Source organism: Sus scrofa, chromosome 9, assembly GCF_000003025.6.
Source record: "Sus scrofa isolate TJ Tabasco breed Duroc chromosome 9, Sscrofa11.1, whole genome shotgun sequence".
Classification (NCBI taxonomy): Eukaryota; Metazoa; Chordata; class Mammalia; order Artiodactyla; family Suidae; genus Sus; species Sus scrofa.
In genome coordinates, this window is record NC_010451.4 from 98,895,942 (window position 1) to 98,920,279 (window position 24,338).

The following is a 24,338-nucleotide window of genomic DNA, read 5'->3' on the forward strand; positions in this document are numbered from 1 at the left end:
AAAGGTGCATATTTTTATATGTATTCATTAGTTTCAAAGGATTTCATTTTTGATAATTGATTATAAAAATAAAGAGAAAAAAGACATGGAACACAATTTGACTTTTAGAATATGAATCCAGAAGTAATCCTTTGTACTACTAGGCTGCTTTGCTCTTTCTCTTGCTTGTTTACTGTATTATTCACTCACCTATATAATCTTTCTTTGCCAAATGTAGTTAAGAGGAAAGATAGCTATGTTTGGAAAGTACATAGCTGGGATCATGTTTTAGACATTTATCAGAAAATTTGATTTGTCCAAATTCCCTTTAAGGATATTTGAGCTTTGAATAAATAATGTAGAATTCCATTCCACTTACACTTTCAAAGATATTTAATAGCTAAACTAAACATTAACATAATTTTGTTTATTTTTCTATACAGGTGCTGACTATATATAAAGAACACAAATAAGGATTTGTAAAAAGCCTCTAAATGAACTGTGGTTTCTCCTTCCACATGTAAAGAGTTCAGAAGTCACCATCTGTCCTAAAAACAAGTAAAAACCTGCTGAACAGATTGAAAAAACAATCTTTCTTGGAACCAAGAAGGTGAAGACACAGGACAAATTCTACTCCAAGACTTGAGAAATAGGCAAATACCTGGTATCATGGCTACCTGAGCAGAAATACTGAGCAGAAGTGAAAATTGCTTCTGCACCAGAGCAGGTGTAGAAATAAATGGCTGGAGGTTCAGTTTGGACAAGTCTGAGAGTTAAATATTCCAGGTGGTATTTGTTTTCAAGAAATACCTACATTTTATTGGACTGACCTCCAAAAGTTCCACCAGATTCTCACAGTAAATATCAGGAAAAAAATTCCTCTGTGCTTTCATCACAAGGAGGGTAAAAGGTGCAATTCTGAGATAAGTGAGAGCACTATGTTCTTTCTTTTTAAAAAGGCCTGTTCTCAGGAGAAACTAGTTATTCGGAGCCTAATCATCTGTGGTATTATCAGAGCCTATCTGACCTGGGGAAAGGAAAATACTCAACTGCAGTCAACTCTATACTTCCACAAGGGAAAAGATAAATGCCCCAACTCCAGGAAATCTGTGCCAAAGTCTTGAAGCAACCAAGATATCATTCAATTGGTGAATGGATAAATAAAATGTGGGTACATCCAAACAATGGGATAGTATTCACTGGTAAAAATAAATGAGTTTTCAAGCCACAAAAAGGTATGGAGGAAACAAATGTATATTACTAAGTAAGAGGAGCCAGTGTGAAAAGGCTACATACTGTATGATTCCCACTATGTGACATTCTGGAAAAGGCGAAACTATGGTAGACGATAAAGTGATCCACAACTGAAAATGGGAAAAAGAGGAAGAACACAATTTTAGGGTGGTGAAAATAATTAATATTGTTACAATGGCCACACTACTCAACACAAACCTATCTACAGATTTAATGTGATTCCTATCAAATTACCCATGACAATTTTGTCAGAACTAGGACAAATAATCCAAAATACTAGGAACTGAAAAGGAGGCATAATGCTCCCAAGATTTCAGACAATATTACAAAGCTACAGTAATCAAGACAGTGTGGTCCTAGTACAAAAACAGATATATGGGGCAATATAGCAGATTAGAGAGCCCAGAAATAAATCTAGACACCTATGGTCCATTAATCTTTGACAAAGGAAACAAGAATATAAAATGAGAAAAAGAGTCTCTTCAGCAAGTGGTGCTGGCAAAACTGGACAGCTGCACACAAATCAATGAAACTAGAACACATCCTCACACCATGCACAAACATATTCAAAATGGCTTAAAGACTTAAACATAAGACAAGTCATAGTAAAATTCCTAGAAGAGAACTTGGCAAAACATTCTCCCACATCAATCGTACAAATGTTTTCTTAAGTCAGTCTCCCCAGGCAATAGAAATAAAAATAAACAAAAGGGACCTAATCAAACTTACAAGCTTTTCCACAGCAAAGGAAACCATCAAAAAAGGAAAGGACAACCTACAGAAGGAGAAAATAGCTACAAATGATGCAACTGACAAGGGTTTAATCTCCAAAATACACAGACAACTAATATAACTCAACAACAATAAAACAAACAACCCAATCAAAAAATGGGCAGAAGACCTAAATAGACATTTCTCCAAAGAAGACACACATATGGCCAGCAGGCACATGAAAAAATTCTCAACATCACTAATTACTAGAGAAATGCAAATCAAAACTACAATGAGGTACCACCTCACAAGAGTCAGAATGGCAATCATCAACAAGTCTACAAATAGCATGATGGAGAGTATGTGGGGGAAAGGGAACCCTCCTTAACTGTTGATAAGGATGTAAACTGGTACAATAACTATTGGAAACAGTACAGAGGGTCCTCAGAAAACAAAATATAGAACTACTGTATGACCCAGGAATCCCACCCTTACACATATATCTGAACAAAAACACAATTCAAAGAGATACACACACTTGGATGTTCATAGCAGCACCATTCACAATAGCCAAGACATGGAAACAACTTAAACTTCCATGGACAGATGAATGGATTAAGATGTGTGTGTGTGTGTGTGTGTGTGTGTGTGTGTGTGTGTGTGTGTGTGTGTGTGTGTAATACTATTCAACCATAGAAAAGAACAAAATAATGCCATTTGCAGCAACATGGATGCAACTACAATTTTCATAATAAATGATGTAAGTCAGAAAGACAAAGGCAAATAACATACTACATTATTTATATCTGTTATCTAAAATATGCCACAAATAAACTATCTATGAAACAGAAACAGACTCAAATACCATATGATATCACTTAATGTGGAATCTAAAATATGGTACAAAGAAACCTATCTATGAAACAGAAACAGACTCATAGACATAGAGAACAGACTTGTGGTTGCCAAGCGGGAGGGGGAGGGAGTGGGATGGACTGGGAGTTTGGGGTTAGCAGATGCAACTATTACATTTAGAATAGATAAGTACGAGGTCCTACTGCATAGCACTGGGAACTATATACAATCTCTTGTGATAGAACATGATATAAGGTAATCTGAGAAAAAGAATGTGTATATATGTATGAGTGGGTATCTTATTATACATGATAAATTGACACAACATTGTAAATAAACTATACATTAATAAAAATTTAAAAAGAAAATACTGTGATAGTTTTGTGTCTTTATATATATTTGTTCAAGCCTGCAGAATATACAATATGTGAATTGGTTTTCAGCTTGAAAAGATAAATTAAAAGGAACATTTTGACATAATTCAGCATTTATTTCATCTAGATTTCCTTTGAAGACATGAAAAATTTTTACTGAATATATTTATAAAAATCATTTATTGCTCCAAGTTAAGTTGATTTTATGTTGGTGAAGATTTTAAAAATATTTTCCAAATTATCTTTTAAAATATGCATTTAATGTTAAACAGTTGAATGTATTATGGAATATTAAAAATTATAGTACTACTTTAGTATGTAAATTTCATTCACTTCATTTCTCAACTCATAAATGTTAATAATAATAGAAGCACTTAACTTTTCAAACTATAATTCAAATAGTTCTCCTATCTGCATTAAGAATACTATTAAACCAAAACCTGCACTTAACTAGTTTCTCCACTTCTAAGTCCATCCTATCCAATTCTTCCTATAGTCCAAATCCTTTAAATAATCAAATTCACAACAATACTTTGTACTATTTTCCTGATGAACTACTGTCTCCATAATGTTTATAAACAAAACTTAATCTTAGTCTGTCATCCCAGATTCTGAAATCTGTCTAATAGACTTCAGGAATAAACCAGATTTGATAAAATATAAACACTTACTAGAACTAGTTTCACACCTTTAATGTCCACTTTTATGATTTCCCCATTTAAGTGTTTATTATCTTAATGATACACTTTCTTGAACACTCAGTTTCCTCCTTTCCACAAGCATCTTTTCTCCACCACAATGTGTATTTTCACTTCTTATGAATTCTTAAGAACTGTATGAATATCTTACAATAAGCATTATTGTTTTGTTAATTGTTTTTAAATATTCTCATCAACTCTAATGTAAAAATCATCAAGATCAGCTAATGTGTCATATATCTCTTCACATGTGCATTATCAATCACATAGTAGGACTTTATTAAGGTTAAACAATTGTTTAGTACTAATTAGTTATGTGATTCATGGATTCATTCGTATCTTGATGAATCCACTTTACAATACACAGTATTCCATGTGTAATTTGACTTCAATTGTTATTAATTATATATTCATCTACATTTTTTAACTTACTGAATAGAAAACATTTTAATAGTAAAATACAACTCTAAAATTGAGATTTTTTTATAGCTTTTGATGATATAAAACTCAATATAAATAGAGACAATTATTTTTATCAATCGTTCATTATAACTGGGAACAATATACAGCTTTTAATTGTAAGAATGATGAATAACTTCAACAATTGCTAAAGTTAGACAAGTTTTACTTAAAGTGAACTAGATTTAAATATATCCCATATGTCTTGAGTCTAACACCAAAGAAAAAGAATTTTAAAAAAACATGTTTTATACATGGTTTCATGCTATACTAGTATTACCCCTTGAGAGAGTCTATTTGAAACTGAATTATATTTCGGCATTGATTATAGAATGAGCTCATTATATTAAACAAAACCGTATCAGAAGAGATATTGAATTTCTTCTTATTGGTTGTAAGTAGCTACAACAAATAGATGTATCTAGAGAAATGTCTTTAAAAAGTTAAAATTCAATCCAATCATTAATCCATAGTTAATTCAATTATAAATCCAAAAGTAATGGAATCATTCATATGCAAAGCAAGTTAAAGAACACAGGAAAAAATTCATGTTCAATTCACAAGCAGTCACATTTCCAATATCTAATTTGATACATGAGCTCCCATTCCTCTGACAGTTTTGCATTTGTGTCTTTGATATGGGTTCTATTTTGTAATTTTTGATGAATTTAGGATTTTGCTAAAAACCACTGAAAATTCAGATAGTCCTAAACATAACATCTATTAATTTGGAATTTTGTTGTGAGACATGTTTTTATAATATTTTCTTAGCCTCTTTGCTGAAAACTCCATCTTGTCCTTCCTTACTTTGTCCCGTCTTCCTGCTTGAGAAACAGTCACGGTGATGGTAAATGACTTAAGCTTAAGAACAAAGACCTAAAGGTGTGGGTCATTCTCAGGGTGAGCTGAATGAGGACATAATACATTGGTCTAGGCACACCGGACCTGGGCAGATTGGCATGCCATTTGCACAAGCATGATATGTCCTCTAAAGAATAAGAGAAAGAGGAACCTCATGGCCAACCAGTTTATGAGTGGTCGTTAGCAGAACATCCATTAGCAAAGAGAACCAAGGTGCAAACCTAGGCACACAGGGTTGCCGCAAAGAGGCATGCCCTTTGCGGAAGCACAGTGGACATTCTCTGAAATGCTATGCATAGATAGCTAACTCAAATGCTAATGATTCTTAAATGCCTAAAGTTTAGAGTAAAAGTTTAACCATCTACCAGCTAAGTGACTTTTAAAATAATAAAAGAACTTATAAAATAATAATTAAAAAAACCCCTATATCCTGCACCTACAACCCCCCTTTTCACTTAACGTAATCCTCCAGAGCACAATTAAGAGCAGTGTGGTTTCTTGAGGCAGGGCTCTTGGTCCCTGAGACCTTGAGTCCCTGGTTCCCACCTTTACTTAAGATAAATGTCTCTGTGCCTTGTTTTATGTTAACTTTTTTCCTTAAGTTCCACAGCACCCGTTCTTCAGCCCCATCCTGCTGAGCTGGTCTCGGTAGAATTTGTTAAATATTTATAGGAGTATATTTAGGGCTATAATTAATTTACAACTCTGTTTTCTATACATTTTATTTTCTAAGTTTTGAGCCTTTTCCAGAACACAGGAAACTACTCCCCAGTAAATGAGTCAAGACCATGTACATTTCATGAAGAATCAAAACAATACAGTGATGTTTATTGACAACTGAATCAATTATACTCCTTGATATTTCTTATTTATTTATTTTTTTAGGGCTGCACCCATTGCATATGGACATTCCTAGGCTAGGCTAGGCTATACCACAGCCACAGCAACACCAGATCTGAGCCACATCTGCAACCTACACTGCAGCAATGCTGGATCCTTAACCCATTGAGCGAGACCAGGGAATGAACCTGCATCCTCATGGATACTAGTTGGGTTTGTTACTGCTGAGGCACAATGGGAACTCCTAGATATTTCTTATGATATTTATTTTGTAGATTGATTTACTCATACATAAGACAAGGACAAACAAATTATGTTGAAATGAGGCTCAAATTTCCATTCTAATGAGAACAAATGGACACAGCCAGTTTCAACATATATACTATGTTATCATCAAAACATAACCGTCAACTTAGGATAAAACTATTGTAAAATAAAATAAAGTGAATCTAAGGAATTTCGAATTATTTTGCCATTGCCATATAGCTGGTAGTGCATCTATTTACAGAAATAAGGTAGTTTTCTATTGAAGAATGTGTTCAGGTTAAACGCTTCAATCTTTATTAAGTGGAAATCAGCCTTAAGTTAGATGTACTCAGCTTGTTGAGGGATCTTATATTTGAAGATATCTTTTTGGTAGCCTCTAAAATGTATTTTGTTAAACTGAGTTTGTTGCTATGTTTTAAGCCTACATCCTAAGAAGTTTTGATAAACAACCAAGAAAATCTTTGCTGTATTCAGTAGAGGCAAACATTGTTGAGGCAAACATATATTATCCAACTAGGTCATGTGTCCTCATATTTCCACTTGCCCTCTAAGTTTTTACATGTAGAACTCTATCCTAATCCTTCGGTTTTCAGGCTAGACCTAACTTTCTTTATTGATGGCCTAAATAACTTTATACAACAAGAGAGCCATGTATTTCCAGAGCAAACTATATCAATATGCCCCCCAAAAAACAGAAATACATACTGTAATCAATTAATGATTTTTCCCCAGATGTACCTCCATGAAATTTCTAATAAATATTTCACTAGGGAATCTTTCACTCCCTAAACTCTCATCCTCTGCCAACCTTGTTTGATAGAATCATTGTTTTGGTGGGAACATTACTGATGTAAACATGTTATGTCCCCAAGATGTGCTGGAACAGATAACAGACTGATAAATTCTGTTCAAGCTTACTTAGTTCTGCTGGCACTTCTTTACTTTCTGGGAATTTAGGATGGCCTTAAATTCATAGAAACAACCTGAAAATACATAATATATGTTTTGTTTGACTGTGGTGACCAACCACCTTAATTTGTTTAGCATCAGCTTCAGTTTACCACTGCAAGTCCTAATGTTCCAGGAAACTTCAGAGTCCTGAGCAAATAAAAAAGGGTAGGTTACCTAATTTGGATGGAAAATATTTTGTAACAAAACAAAATATTTTCCATCCAAATTAGGTAACCTACCCTTTTTCATTTGAATTTGAATTTGAAATTTCATTTGAATTTGAATTTGAAACAACATTTAAAAATCAGGTGATTTGACATTTTTAAAAGTCAAGATTTTAGGTGTTTCTTGAAAAGCAGATTTGGCAACTCTGATGGTTACTTTTATCTTTCATCTTGGCTGGCCAATAATTCCAAATTGTTCAATCAACACTAATCTAGTTGTTGTTCTAAAGGTATTTTGTAGATTTGATTACCATTAAAAATTCAGTTGACGTTAAATGAGATCATCAGGAATTACCTATGTGCTCCTGATATAATCATTTTAACAGATTATTAGCTGAACTGAGGTTTCCCTGAAAAAAAAATTCTGTCTGTGGACAGCAGCATCAGCTTCTGCCAAAGAGTTCCAGTCTGCCCTTCCTGACATTCTACTCTGACAATGAATTTGCTTAGCCCCCACAATCACATAAGCCAATTCCTTAAAATAAATATTTCTCTCATTCTGAGATAGATAGATAGATAGATAGATAGATAGATAGGAGATAAGTTTGATTCTACTGGTTCTGTTTTTGTCCTGGCTGATACAACAATATTGGCTAAATATTTCTGCATGATTATGAATCATCTGGCACTTACTTTGCTTCTTTAAACAGGGTATAGCTCTAAAATCACTACACTCAGTATCTGGTCGATTCTTAGAGGCATTGTGACTCACAGTGGAAATGACAATGTTTTTTTCTGATGTAATAATATGCTAAAAAAACTGTATTCAAATTTCAAAACCAGAGATTCAAATAGTAAAAGAGTTAGAAGTAACAAATGTTGAAACATAAACACAAATTATTCAATGCGAGGGTAGTAAAATAATATCCCAAATGTTGCAACACTTCTTTGATAGGAAGGCAGGGGTGACATATCTACATTTAAAAACAGGATGCTATGGTTACAGATACTCACAGGACTTACTGCATGGAATACAATCAATTCAATTTACTTCAGTTGGTTTAGGCTTAATGGAAGGCTTATGTGAGAGGATTTTTTTTTCTTTCTTAGAACTATAATTGTGAATAGCTTTGCTCTTACAATTTCCTTATACTTTTAGGATGTGGTGTTAATTATCTTAACCATCACTGTGTGAAAGACATGAGAGTTATTTGTTTCACTCATTTCACCCCAGCATCTAATTTATCAAATTATCAGCTACCTTCTTAAGTATAGTTTAAGACTTTCTCAAAACATAGCAAAAAACAAAATTGGAACATAAGAAGGACATCTGATTAGAAACAGAAACAGCCTCCATGATACAATGAGCCAGAAGAGAAAAGGTGGCTCTATTAGGAAAAGTATTGGTCGGTCATGATCCTACTCATACTCTCCTGTTGCTGTTCTCATATGTATAAAACAACGTGCTACTTCCTTATATGGGCAAGTATAGTCTTCAAATTGCTTATCCCTTTAATTTTCTTATTATGTTATATATGAGGTCCCCAGTATCAGCAACAGTAGAGAAGGATATCATTTTGAAAAAAGTGAAGCTGCTCGATATGCCAATGTGAAAAATATTATACCAATATAGGAATGACACAAAATATCTCTTATTGAGTTATTATTGAAGGTGTAATTAGGCTTGCAGAAGACTCCCAGACAGGTAGATATAAGTACAATGACATTCCATTTATGCAGATTATCTATTCCCTTGATCATAGTTTTAAACTGCAACTGGTGTGAAGGAGGAAGTTCCATTTCAGTGACTTAAGCTTTTTAAAGTCGCAAATTACAGAATCAGTAATGAAACTTTAAAAATGGCTTATCCATTTCAAAATTAAAAATACTAAAATAAACTTCATCAATATATGTTTGAATGATGGAATAATGATTGTGTGCATTGATTTGAGAGCAGGAAGATTTCTATTTTCAGGAAACTAGGGGTTTACAAATACTGACTATAGTGAAAATTAGCCTACAAATAAATGTTTATGAGGTTTATAACTAAAATCAGACTTCATCCATTATTATTTGTGCCATTTTTGTTACATGGTTACTTAACTTTTTTCTCAGATAAAATATCCATTCATAGAAAACTCTAATCATATATAAAGCATTGAGAATAATATCTCAAATATGTGTATTTTAGCCTTTCCAAATAAATTAATTTAACAGTAAAATAAGTCAAAGACAAATACTGTATGCTTTCACTTATGTGTGCAACCTAATAAACAAAACAAACAAATGAATATAACAACAGAAACAAGCTCACAGATACAAAAAACTAACTCTTGTCAGAGGGAAGGAAGGGTAAAATGGGTGAAATAGGTGAGAAGGGCTAAGAGGTACAAACAACGAATTGTAAAATAAATGTCACAGAGATAAAATGTATAGCATAGGAGCTAAAGTCGATAATATTGTATTAACTTTGTATTATTAATACTGAATCACTATGTTATACAACTGAAACTAATACAGTAAGTCAACTATACTTCAAGAAAAGTAAGTAAATGAGTTAAAGAAAGAAAAATATTTGTATTCAGGCATGGTGTTCGATGCTAATCACTATTGTATTTTCTTCTTGTGGTAAATGCTTTCTTTCTACATCATTTATTGTTTTCATATTTTATCCACCATTCAGGGAAAAGAAGCACAAAAACAAAACTGTCAAAAATATTTACTATGTGTCACAAAGAATTATATTAATCTAGATTGAGAAATCCAAATAGAATAAATAAAAAATGTAATAGATAATATTCTAATTTGAAAAATAGAAATGAAATATTTATTGAGTGTCTTCTATGTGAGGCAATGTGCTTTTTCCATGCTTAATCACACCCAGTATTTAGAACACCCTGATGAATTCTCTTTATCCCCACACTATATATAAAGTTTAGACTCAGAAACTAAGTGTCCTGTCTAATACCACAAGCTGTTAACTGGCAATAGTGGGATTGATAAGGGTCTCGGTGATACTAAAATTGTTCTTCTTTCCAGTAAAACAATAAACTATTTAATCCAAGCTATAATTTAAAAGGTACCAGGATACTCAGACAATAAATAGATTTATTTTGAGAAATTTGTAGACCTCCAAGAAGTTTCTTCACAATAGCTTTAATAGCATTAGCATGCTATTAAAATATAAAACACTATATTGCTTGTATCATGCTCATTGCATAAACTTCCTCAAACTCCTGCCAGAATCTAAAAAAATAATTATATGTTTCAGGATGACTATATTTCCTTTTGCTGAATTATGCATGGCTTAGCTTTCTCTTTTCAGCTTTCAAGGACTGACCATTTTTTCTTATGTTTCCTATCAGAGTGACCTCATGCTATTTTGTTTTAGACACATCTACGCAAAAAACGTAGCTGCACAATCAGCTGTATAACTGGTTGTGTTTTCTAATGAACAATGTAAGAGAAATAACTAATGACATCCTTGAAAATGTCCAACCCTCATGGAAAGTATTATTTTAGGAATTGAAATGTTGGGAGTAGGTAACTCTAATGTAAAACATCTTACTACACTGATATATTATTTAGCCTATATAGAACTCATTTTTACATCAAGTGTGTCACCTGAAATACATTCATATGATACAGTGTTCATTCAACCAAACAACATTTGCTGTGTTTGTTACTGAGCAAGTAATTCAAAATTGAATAAGAGTGAAATTGAATCAGCAAAAATGTCAGAGAAAGGACCTTCAAAATACAGTCTACCATGAAAGTAATTTAAAAATGGGAAAAAATCTGTCAGAATGAATAGACCGCTGGAAATTGATCCAGAGTTGTATTAACCGTGGTAGGTAATATTCATTCAAGAAAAGAGCTGATTCCAGAGTTCCTGTTATAGCTCAGCAGGTTATGAACCCAAACAGTATCCAGGAGGATGTGGGTTTGATCCCTGGTGTCTCTCAGTGGGTTAAAAATCTAGTGTTGTCGTGAGCTGTGGTGTAGGTCACAGATGTGGCTCAGATCTGGCATTGCTGTGGCTGTGGCACAGGCCAGCAGCTGCAGCTCTGATCAGACTCCTAGCCTGGGAACTTCCATATGCTGCAGATGCACCCCTAAAAAGCAAAAAATAAACAAAACAAACAAAAAACCCCAGCTGATTACAAGTAAGAAAGTAAAACTGTGGCATTTTAATTTATCCTAGTCCCATTTCCCATTCCTCTGCTTAGGAGTACCCCCAAAATAACAGACCAAATTCCTGGTACTAGAAGAATCAGATATTATTCCTAGCAGTACCCCCATTCACCAATAGATCTCATTCAAAAAGAATTTTAACTATTTGCTTGTGATCTGGTTGGTACTCCCTGTAAGAATAGCTCAAAAGACTTATCTTTATACCTAATTCAGAACTATTCCAGTGCTAAAGTTGTTTCCAAAAGCAGGGGAAGGCCATTTTCCAAAAAGTATTTCCAGGCTAATTTTAATTTTTTAGATGCTGCTGCCAGAGGAAATTTTTTTTTTTTTGTCTTTTCTAGGGCCACACCTGTGGCATATGGAGGTTCCCAGGCTAGGGGTCTAATTGGAGCTGTTGCTGCCAACCTATGCCAGAGACACAGCAATGCCAGATCTGAGCAGCATCTGCGACCTACACCACAGATCATGGCAATGCCAGATCCTTAACCTCTGAGTGAGACCAGGGATTGAACCTGCAACCTCATGGTTCTTAGATTCGTTAACCACTGAGCCACAACAGGAACTCCTGCCAGAGGAAATTTTTAACAGGTGACAAATAACAGAATGACCAAAATGCTTAGGAGAAAAGACTGAGGAATGATATACCTCTAAGGGCACTGAAATATCCCAACATATTTCTGGGAACCTAGAATGTCACATGCATATTCACAACTGTTCGCAAGCTCAGGAAAGACCTCTAAAGGCATTGAAATATCCCAACATATTTCTGTGAACCTAGAATGTCACACGCATGTTCACAGCTGTTCGCAAGCTCAGGAAAGACCTGATGAAGCTCTAAAGTTTCATCGTCTGCTGACCTTGAAGCTCTGTAGAAGCCAATGAATTAGGTAAACTGGATGAAATGGACAAACTCCTATAAGCACAAAAATCTATAAAAACTGACTCAAAAAGGTATAGAAAATATGAATAGACCCATACAAGTAAATAAATTGTGCTAGTAATTAAAAAACTTCCATTAAATAAAATCCAGGACCAGTCAGCTTCACTGGTGAATTTTACCAAACACTTAAGAAGAATTAATACCAATCCTTTCCTTTTCATACTTAAACAAAAATAAAATAAAATGGATTAGCAAATATAATTTTTTTGTAAAATAGATAAACAACAGGTCATATTGTATAGCCCAGGGAACTATATTCAATATAGTTTCTCATAATGAACTCTAATGGAAAAGAATATGAAATTATAACACTGGACACTTTGCCGTACACCACCAGAAACTAACACAGCATTGTAAATCAACCATACTTTGATTAAAAAAATCAAAAATGTCTAGACTCATTCTATGAAGCCAATATCACAATACTAAAAGACATCACACACATGAAAAAAACACAAACCAATATCTTTTATTAATGTGGGTACAAAATCCTCAAAATAAGCTGAATCCAAAGGCATAGATAAAGGATTATTTGCCATGACCAAGGGAAATTTATTCTTGGAATGTAAGAGTAGTTCATTTTTAAAAAATAAATCATGGGGGTGGGGGGGAGAAGATGGCAGTGGAGAAGTAGGACATGAGACACACCTAGTCCCACAAATCCATTGAACATGCATCTATATGTGGAATTACTTGCCTAGTAAACTTGCTGAAGGCTGACCAAAGAACCCAAGATTCCAATACAGAAAGAAAATCTTCATGAAACTGGATAGGACACAAAAGAGAAGGAAAAAAAAAAAAAGGAGAGAAAAGGAGAAACAAAGCAGGTTGGGACCCCCACCCCACACCCCTAGGAGGGAGCTGGAAAAGGAGGAAAAACAAACAAACCTTTGCACCTTGAGAAATCCCCCACACCGGCGAGGAGGCCAGCCTAGACAGAGGAACTTTGGAGGACTGGAGAAGAGCACAGCAATTGGACTAAAGCAGTTGAAATGGAAATGGTCATCTACAAACAGTCAGTGTCATCATCCTGCATTTCCCAACCATAAGCAGAGGCAAACACCAACCAAGAACTGAAATTATAGCTTTGGAGATCAGACTCGGAGAGAAAACTGGAATTAGGCGCCTGGGCAAAACTAGAATTGGTAGCATGGAGACAGGATGAAGGACTGGAGTCTAGAATATCCACATTTGAAGTTGTAAGCTGAGGAATGCCAGTCAGGTTTTGAGGCTAGACGCCATTGTTGGGGGATCTGGAGAGAAGGGGAGGGATCTACCATCACACAGAAAGTGGAACAAGGGGAGGGAACCCTTTGAGCAGTCAGATGAAATGTGGGAATAATGCAGCCCACATAGCCCCAGCAAGAAGCCAGGCAGGAGAACACCAAAGAGACTGCTGTAACGGTGCAGGAAGCTCAGGGGAGCATGGATAGCCCTTAGTGTGGGTGAAGAGCCCCATTTCCCCTTGGGAAAAGAAGACAGTGCGGAGGGTCTGGTATTTGGCATGAAGTCCCCTGATCTGCCAGAGACCTTGGCATTCCCTAAGGGGAGGAGAAAGTTACTTCGGAAGCAGCACGGAGGGGTGGGATTCCCCAAGTCCCCTCTGGGACAGACACAGAGCCACAATCTCCCCAATCTCCCTAACAGGGTGGAGAAAGTCACCTTGGAAACAAGGAAAGATCCTGGGAGTGCACAAGTGGCTTCCAGGCCTGTACAGACCTGCAATTGGCCTCACACACAGACTGTGATTTTGGAAACAGTGCAGAGGGTGCAGATTTAGGCCAGAAGTCATTTCCTGAGCTCCCAGAGGACCTCTGGATTTCCTAGGGGGCAGAGAAAGTCCCTTTTGAAGCAGTGGAGGGGCAAGATCCCATAAAAGCACCGTAGGGAGGGTATAGAGCTGCATTCTCCTTACTGGGATGGAGAAGGTTAACTTGGAAACAGGGAAAGCTCCTAGGAGTTTACAAAGGGCCTCCCAGATGGGAGCAGATCCACAATTGGCCTAACACAGAGATTGCAATTATGGCAACAAGGGGGAGGGTTCAGAATCGCAGAAGGTCTCCTGCTGGAGCCCTCCAGAACTCCTGGAGGGTGGGGGAGAGAAAGCTATTTCTGAAGCAGCTTGAAGGGGCAGGATTCTGCAAGTACTCCCTGTTGAGGGTATACAGCTGCAACATCCCTACTGGGGTAGAGAAAGTTACCTTGGAAAGAGGGAAAGCACCTAGGAGTTCTCAAGGGGCCTCCCAGATTGGTACATACCCACAGGTGGCATAGCACACAGAATGTGCTTTTGGAAAGAGCACAGAGGGCCCGGAATTCAGCAGGAGGTCTACCGAGCTGCTGGAGACTTCCAAATTTCCTAGGGGGAGGAGAAAAGCTATTTCTGAAACAGCTTGGAGGGGCAGGATCCCGCAAATGCCTTCTGTGGAGGGTGTAGAGCCACAATCTCCCTACTGGATTGGAGAAAGTTATCTCAGAAGCAGGGAAAATTCCTGGGAGTCCACAAAGGGTCTTCTGGGTGAGTGCAGAACTGTAATCAGCCTAGGAGATTAACGAAGTTTTTGGAAACAGCACAGACTGTCCAGAATTCTTCAGGGGACCTCCTGAGCTGACAGAATCCCGCAGATTACCTAGGGAGCAGAAGAAGTTATTTCTGAAGCAGTGCAGAGGGACAGAACTCCAAAAAAGGCCTTTGGGGTGGGCACAGAGCCACAGTCTGCCTGAGGGACAAAGGGTGATTGGGGGAACAGCACAAACTGGGTTCTGCAAGGGGCCTCCTGGGAGACACAGAGCTGTGATTTGCCTAGGGCGTGGAGGAAAGTATTCTTTGGAAGAAGGGCAAAGAATCCTGGAAATCTGCAAGAGTCTTCCTAGGCGGATTTAGAGCTGTGAAAAGCCCACTAAACTGGTAAAGCTGTTTTAAAAACAACACAAAAAGGTTCTGGGAATCACAGAAGGCCTAGTGAGCAAGCAAAGAGCCACAATCTACACAGGGGAGGGAGAAAGAGAACTTGGAAACAGCACAAAGGATGCTCGGAGTTGAAAGAGCCCAGGTGGGCAGGTGGAAAACCCAAAAGGCTTAGTGATGGGGCAAAGTAAACCTGAAAACATTGCACATCGCCCAGGAGACACAAATAGCCTACTGGATTGGTGGAGTGATATTGGAAAAAGCACAAGCTCTGCATCATGGCCAACATTCAACCAGGGGACCCCTGAAGCAGAGTATGTTGCATCGCTAGCCAAAGGAGCTGAGAGGGACACACTGGTGCACTTTTTTATAGCTCAACAGTTACAGGGAGCACTCTATCACCAGCCTGGTGGGAGGAAGAGGTGCTGGAACACTGCAGGTATTTCGGTAACAGAGAAATCTTCTAGCAACAGTTGAGGAGCAGCCCCTTCCCCTGGGGCTACAAAGAACAACCCCTAGACTGGAAACACAAAGGGAGTGACTACAGAGAGGCACCTGCCCTCCAAGATACACATAGCAATCCCTAGAATCTCCCTGTCAAAAGGGAGGGACTTCGGGATCAACTGCTGACATTGCCAATCACAGGAAAATGTCCCAAGAGCTCCCTGGAAGCCAGAGGAATCACAGGAACCAGTCCTGACATCCCTCCACCTCCAAGAAAGCAATGCTGTGAACTGTGAACCACTTCCAAGATTCACACAGACTCCATCCATAACAACCACCCAGCTTCAGGGAAGGTAATGTAATAAGACCATTCCTATCATGTGCTCTAGATACACATAAGCCACTAGCACCTCTGCGAACCTCAAGACAAGGCAACAACTGCAACATGTACATACCTGTCATCCAGGGGACAATAAATACAGAAAGTTAAAAATTTTGAGACTACGAAGAAATAAACTTCAACAAAGAACAAGACAAAACCACACAAAAACAACTAAATGAAGAGGATATAGGTAATCTACCTGAAAAAGAATTCAGTGATGATAGTAAAGATGATCCAAGACCTTGGAAAAAAGATGGACACATAGAGAAGTTAGAGAAAGGTTTAACAAAGAGCTAGAGGACCTAAAGAACAAGAAAACTAAAATGGATAGCACAATATTTGAAAAGAATATACTAGAAGGAATCAGCATCAGGATAATGGAGAAGGAAGAATGAAATGATGTAGAAGACAGAATGGTGGAGATCACTGCCTAGGAAAAAAAAAGAGAAAATGATGAAAAGAACTGAGGAGAGCCTAACATATGTCTGGGGTAACATTAAATATACAAATATTCATGTCATAGGGGTTCTAAAAGGTGAAGAGAGAAAAAGGGCCAGAAAAAATATTTGAAGAAATTATAGCTGAAAATTTCTCTAATATGGGAAAGGAGACACTCACTTAAGTCAAGGAACAGAGGATCCCAACAGAATGAACCCAAAGAAAAACACAGTGAGACACATACTAATCAAACTGACAAAAATTAAATACAAGGAAAAAAATATTAAAAGCAACAAGGGAAAAGCAACAAATGACATACAAAGGAAACTCCACAAGGATAACAGTTGATCTTTCAGTAGATACTCTGAAAGCTAGAAAGGAGAGGGAAGATATATTTAAGGTGATGAAGGGGAGGAACCTAGAACCAAGAATACTATACCCAGCAATACTATACTCATTCAGACTTGAAGGAGAGATCAAAAGCTTTTCAGACAAACAAAAGCTAAAAGAATTCAGCAACTCTGAACCAGCTCTACTATAACTATTAAAGGAATTTCTTTAAGCATTGTCACAAGATATGTTTCTTTGAAAACTCCATCTTGTCCACCTTTACTTTATCCCACCTTCTTGCCTTACTTTATCCCATCTTCCTGCTTGAAAAACAGTCACAGTGGTGGTAAATTACTTAAGCTTAAGAACTGTTATGTGCCTAGAGGTCAGAGTAAGAGCTTAACCTTTTACCACCTAAGTGGCTTTTAAAATAGTAAAAGAACTTATATAATAGTAAACAAACCCTATATCATCCACCTATAGCCACTCCTCACTTGATCTCATCTAAAGAGCACAATAAAAGCAGTGTGGTTTCTTGAGGCAGGGCTCTTGGTCCCTGAGACATTGAGTCCCCTGGTTCCCAACTTTACTTAAGATAATTGTCTCTATGTCTTGTTTTATGTTAACTTTTTCCCTTAAGTTTCACAGCACCCATTCTTCAGCCCCATTCTGCTGAGCTGGCCTCGGCAAAGCATAAAGGAAAAACCCACAACCAGAAACAAGAAAAATTCATAAAAGAAAAATCAGTGGTAAAGACAAAGCTAATATAAAGGTATAAAATAACCCTTTGGCAAAAATGATATCAAAACTAGCAGACATGAGAAGAGAAGACAAATGCAGAGCATTAAAAATGCCTTCAAAAATAAGAGAACCACAAACCAAAATAATAAGTACAATAGATACACACATAAAAAAGAAAAACAATCCAAACACAACACTAAAGATAGTCAGCAAACAACAAGAGAAGACAACAAAAGAAAGGAAGGGGAAAAAAGACCCCAAGTAACAATTCAAAGCAGTTAACAAAACAGCAATAAATATATACTTATCCATAATTGCACTGAATGTAAATGGATTAAATGCTCCAACAAAAAGACACAGAGTGCCTGAATGGGACAAAAATAAGACCCATATATATGTTGTTTACAAGAGACTCACTTCAGACCCAAGGACAGACTGAAAGTAAAAGCATGAAAGAAGATATTACATGCAAATGGAAATCAAAGGAAAGCAGGATTAACAATACTCATAGCAGACAGAACAGACTTTAAAATAAAGAAAATCACAAGAGACAAGGACACTACCTAGTGTGCCCTAATTAAAGGGTCAATCCAAGAAGATGAAATAACAACTATAAATATGTAAGTGGGAGCACCTCAATATAAAAGGCAACTGCTGACAGCCATAAAAGGAGAAATCAAAACAATAATAGCAGGGGACTTTAATACTCCACCTACTTCAAAAGACAGATCATCCAGAGAATCAACAAGGAAACACAGATCTTAAATGATACTCTAAACCAGACTGATTTAACCAATATTCATAGAATATTCTATCCAAAAGCAACAGGATATACATTCTTCTCAAGTGCACATAGAACATTCTCCAGGATAGATCATATTTTGGGCCACAGATAAAGCCTTGGTAAGTATAAAGAAGTTGAAATTATCCCATGCATTTTTCTCCAACCACAGTGCTATAAGAGTAGAAATCAACTACAAGAAAAAAAAAACAAAAAACAAACAAACAGCAAAACCCACAAATTCCTGGAAGCTAAACAATATGCTACTGAACTACCAATGGATCACTGAAGAAATCAAAGACGAAATCAAAAGATACTTAGAGACAAATGACAACAAAGATGCAACAAACCCAAACCTGTGGAACACAGCAAAAGCAGTTCTGAGAGGAAAGTTTATAGCAATACAATCTTACCTCAAGAAAGAAGGAAAAGTTCAAATAAACAACCTAAACTTGCACCTAAAACAATGAGAGAAGAACAGAAAAAGTCCAAAATTAGCAGAAAGAAAGAAATCATAAAGATCAGAGCAGAAATAAATTAGAGACAAAGAAAACAAGAAAGATCAATGAAGCCAAAAAAGTTGGTTCTTTGAAAAGATCAACAAAATTGATAAACCTTTAGCCAGATTCACCAAGAAAAAAGGAAGAGGGCTCAAATCAATAAAATTAGAAATGAAAAAGATAGAAATTACAACTGACTCCACAGAAATACAAAGTATCATAAGAAACTACAATAAGCAACTATATGCCAATAAAATGGACAGCCCAGAAGAAATGGACGGATTTTTATAAAGGTACAACCTACCAAGACTGAACCAGGAAGAAATTGAAAATATGAACAGACCAATCACAAGTACTGAAATTGAGTATGTGATTTAAAAGCTTCCAAAAACAAAACAAAAGACTAAGACCTGATCACTACACAGGTGGATTCTATCAAACCTTCAGAGAAGAATTATTAACACCTATTCTGAAACTCTTTCAAAAATTGGGCAGAGGATAGAACACTACTAAGCTAATTCTATGAGGCCACCGTTACCCTGATATCAAAACCAGACAAAGATACCACAAAAAATGAAAATTACAGAACAATATCACTGATGAACATAGATGCAAAAATCCTCAACAAAATACTAGCAAACTGAATCCAAGTATATATTAAAAGAATCATACACCATGATTAAGTAGGATTTATCCCAGTGATGCAAGGATTCTTCAAAATCCACAGATCTATCAATGTAATACACCACATCAACAAACTGAAAAATAAAAACAACATGATCATCTCAATAGATGCAGAAATGTCTTTTGACAAAATTCAACACCTGTTTCTGATAAAAAAACAAAACAAAACAAAAAAACACTCTCCAGAGAGTGGGGACAGAAAGAACCTACCTCAAAATAATAAAAAACACAGGTGAAAAACCTGCACCTAGCATCATTCTCAATGGTCAAAAATTGAAAACATTCCCATGAAGATCAGAAACATGGCAAGGATGTCCACTTTCACCACTATTATTCAATATAGTTTTGGAAGTTCTAGCCACAGCAATCAGAGAAGAAAAATAAATAAAAGGAATCTAAACTGGAAAATAAGAACTAAAACTATCACTATTTGCAAATGATATGATACCATAATTAGAAAACCCTAAAGACAGCTCCAGAAAACTGTTAGAACTCATCAATGAATTCTGCAAAGTTGCAAGCTGCAAAATTAATACGCAAAAATCAATTGCATTTCTTTATACTAATAATGAAAATCTCTTTGACATAGATCACAGCAACATCTTTTTTGATCCACCTCCTAGAATAATGATAATAAAGACACAAATAAACCAGTGGGACCTAATCAAACTCAAAAAGAAATCAGAGAAACCATCCCATGTACAATAGCATTGAAACAAATAAAATAACTAGGAATAAACCTAGCTAAAGAGATAAAAGACCTATACTCTGAAAAGTACAAAAAGTTGATTGAAAAAAAGCAAAGACAACACAAACAGATGAAAAGATATACCATGCTTTTGGACTGGAAGAATCAATACTGTCAAAATGACTATACTACCCAAGGTAATCTATAGATTCAATGCAATCCATATCAAATTAACAAAGACATTTTTCAGAGAATTACAAAAATATTTTAAAATTTATATGAAACAAAAGAGAACCTGAATAGCTAAAGCAATATTAAAAAAGAAAAAATGAAAATGGAGGAATCAAGCTTACTAGAAAATACTACAAAGCTACAGTCACCAAAACAATGTGGTACTGGCACAAAAACAGAAATATAGACCAATGCAACAGGATAGAAAGCCCAGATATAAACCCAAGTACCTATGGACAACTAATCTATGACAAAAGAGGACAGAACATACAGTGGAAAAAAGACAGCCTCTTCAATAAATGGTGCTGGGAAAACTGGAAAGCTACATGTAAAATAATGAAAGTAGAATACTAACTAATACCATATGCAAAAATAAACTTAAAATGGATTGAAGACCTAAATATAAGGCCAGACACTGTAAAACTTCTAGAGGAAAACACAGGCAGAACACTCTTTTACACAGATAACAGCAACATCTTTTTTAATCTACCTCCTAGAATGATGACAATAAAGACATAAATAAACCAATGGGACCTAATCAAACTCAAAAGTTTTGCACAGCAAAGGAAACCATTAAAACACAAAAGACAGCCCACTGAATGAGAGAACATCTTTGCCAATGATGCAACAGACAAGGGCCTAATCTACAATATACACAAGGGCCTAATCTCATGCAACTCAACAACAACAAAAAAACAAATATCCCAATTGAAAAATGGGCAGAAGACCTAAATAGACATTTCTCCAAAGAAGATATACAGATGGCCAATAGGCATATGAAAAAAATGCTCAACATTACTAATTATTAGAGAAATGCAAATCAAAATTATAATTAGGTACCACTTCACACCAGTCAGAATGGTCATCATTAACAAGTTAACAAATAACCAATGCTGGAGAGGGTGTGAAGAAAAAGGTACCCTCCTCCACCATTAGTGGGAATATAAATTGGTACAACTGCAATGGAAAACGGTATGGAGGTACCTTTGCAAACTAAGTAAAGAGCTGCCATATGATCCACCAATTCCACTGCTGGGCATATACCCAGACAAAATTTTCAGTGAAAAAGATACATGCACCCCTAGCACTATTCACAATAGCCAAGACATAGAAACAACCTAAATATCCATTGACAAATGAATAGATTAAGAAGATGTGGTACATATATACAATGTAATGTTACTCAGCCATAAAAAAAGACAAACTAATTCCATTTGCAGCAACATGGATGGGTTTAGAGACTTTCATACTAAGTGAAGTAAGCCAGAAAGAAAAACAAAAATACTATATGATATCATTATTTGTAGACTCTAAAATATGGAATAGATTCTATCTAAAAATAACAAACAACCAAAAACAAACAAACAAACAAACAAACAAAAAAACAGAAACAGATCATGGCCAAGAAGAGCAGACTTGGAGTTCTGGGCTGGGATGGGGGGAAAAGGAGGGCATGGGACGGATGGTCACTCTGGGGATTTGGGGGATGCAAACTGTGACATTTGGAATGGATGGGCAATGGGATCCTACTGTACAGCACAGAGAAATGTATGTGATTGCATCACTTTGTTGTCCAACAGAACTTGATGAAACATTGCAAATCAACTATAATAATAATATAAAATATAAAATAAATATAAAATAAATCAGTGTAATATATATTAGTAGAACAAAGGTAAAAATCCATATGATTATTTCAAGAGATACAGAAAAAGCACTTGATAAAAAATCACTCTTTCACAATAAAGGCATTCAACAAATTATGAACAGAAGATAATTTGCTCATTGTAAGAAGTGGCAGTTATTAAAAGCCCACAGCTAACATCATATTCAACAGTGAAATATTGTAAGCTTTTCCCCAAGGATCAGGTATAAAACAGTGTACCGAATTTTTTAGCTAGGGAGATTAGGCAAGTAATAGAAACAGAAGGCATGCAGATAGGTGGAAAAGAAGTGAAGTATCTATATTCATAGATCACAAGATCTTTTATGTAGAACATTAAAAAAATTCAAACACACACATGTGCACGCACACACACACAACTGAGCTAATTGATGAGCTTGTTAGCAAAATTACAGGATATGCAATTAATAGAAAAAGGTTTCATTTTTTACAATAACAGTGAACAATTTAAGAAGTGAAAATCTAATTACATTTCTATTTACAATAGCATTAATAAGAATAAAATACTTAGGAATGAATTCAACCAAAGACATGTACAATGTGTACACTGGAAAGTATAAAACTCTGTTGAAAAATATTAACTAAAATCTAAATAAACTGAAAGAGATTCCATGTTCTTTAGAAGATATAATAACGCTAAAATATCAATACTCCCCATATTGATCTACACATTCAACATTTCTTTCAAAATTCCTACATTTCATTATTGTTGTGACAGAAATGTATAGGCTAATCATGAAATCCATAGGAAACTTCAAAGGATACAGAACACCAAAAAAAAAAAATTTAAAAAGAATAAAATTGGACCAGACTTCTTAATTTCAAAATCCACTGTAAAGCTATAGTAATCAAGATAGTGTGGCACTTGCATGAGGAGATATATATATATATATATACACACACATACATACACACAAATGGAATAGAACTGAAAGTCCAAAAAGAAACTCATAAATTTGTGGTCAGCTGATTTTTGACAAGGATTGCCAAGACCATCTTCCAATGGGGAAAGAACTGTCTTTTCAACAAATGATTCTTGATATCATACATAAAGATGAATTTGGACCCTAACCTCACCCATATTCAAAAATTAACTCAAAGCACATAAAAAATCTAAAAATAAGAATAAAATTATAAACTTGTAGAAGGAAACAGGTGGAAATATGTGTATCCTTAGATTAAGCATCACTTTTTAAAGCTATGACACCAAAACTCCAGTAATCAAAGAAAACTGATAAATTTAGCTTAATTAAATTAAAATGGTTTTTGTACCAAAGGCTCTATCAATAAAATGAAAAGACAACACAAATACTGGGAGAAAAGAGTTGCAAATCATATACCTGGCAGGAGTCTAGTATCCAAAATACATAAAGAAGTCTTTTACAAGTGAACAATTAAAAAAATTAAAGTCTTCTCTGATTGCCTTGGCTAGAACTTCCAAAACTACATTGAATAGTAGTGGCAAGAGAAGATATCCTTGTCTTGCTCCTGATCTCAGCTGGAATTCTTTAAGCTTTTCACCATTGAGAATGATATTAGCAAACAACAAGACAGTCCACAGAATGGGAGAAAATATTTACAAATGAAGTGGGTAACAAGGGATTAATCTACAAATTTTGTAAACACCTCCTACAGATCAATACCAAAAAAGCAAACAACCCCACTGAAAAAATGTGCAGAAGATCTAAACAGTCAATTCTACAAAGAAGACTTACAGATGGCCAAAAAACACATGAAAAGATGTTCAACATCACTCATTACTAGAGAAATGCAAATCAAAACCACTATAAGGTACCACCTTATACTGGCCAGAATGGCCATCATCAAAAAGTCTACATGCAATAAGTGCTGGGGATGGTGTGGAGAAAAAGGAACCCTATTACACTGTTGGTGTGAATGTAAACTGGTACAACCACTGTGGAAAACAGTATGGAGAGTCCTCAGAAAACTAAAAATAGAACTACCATTTGATCCAGCAAT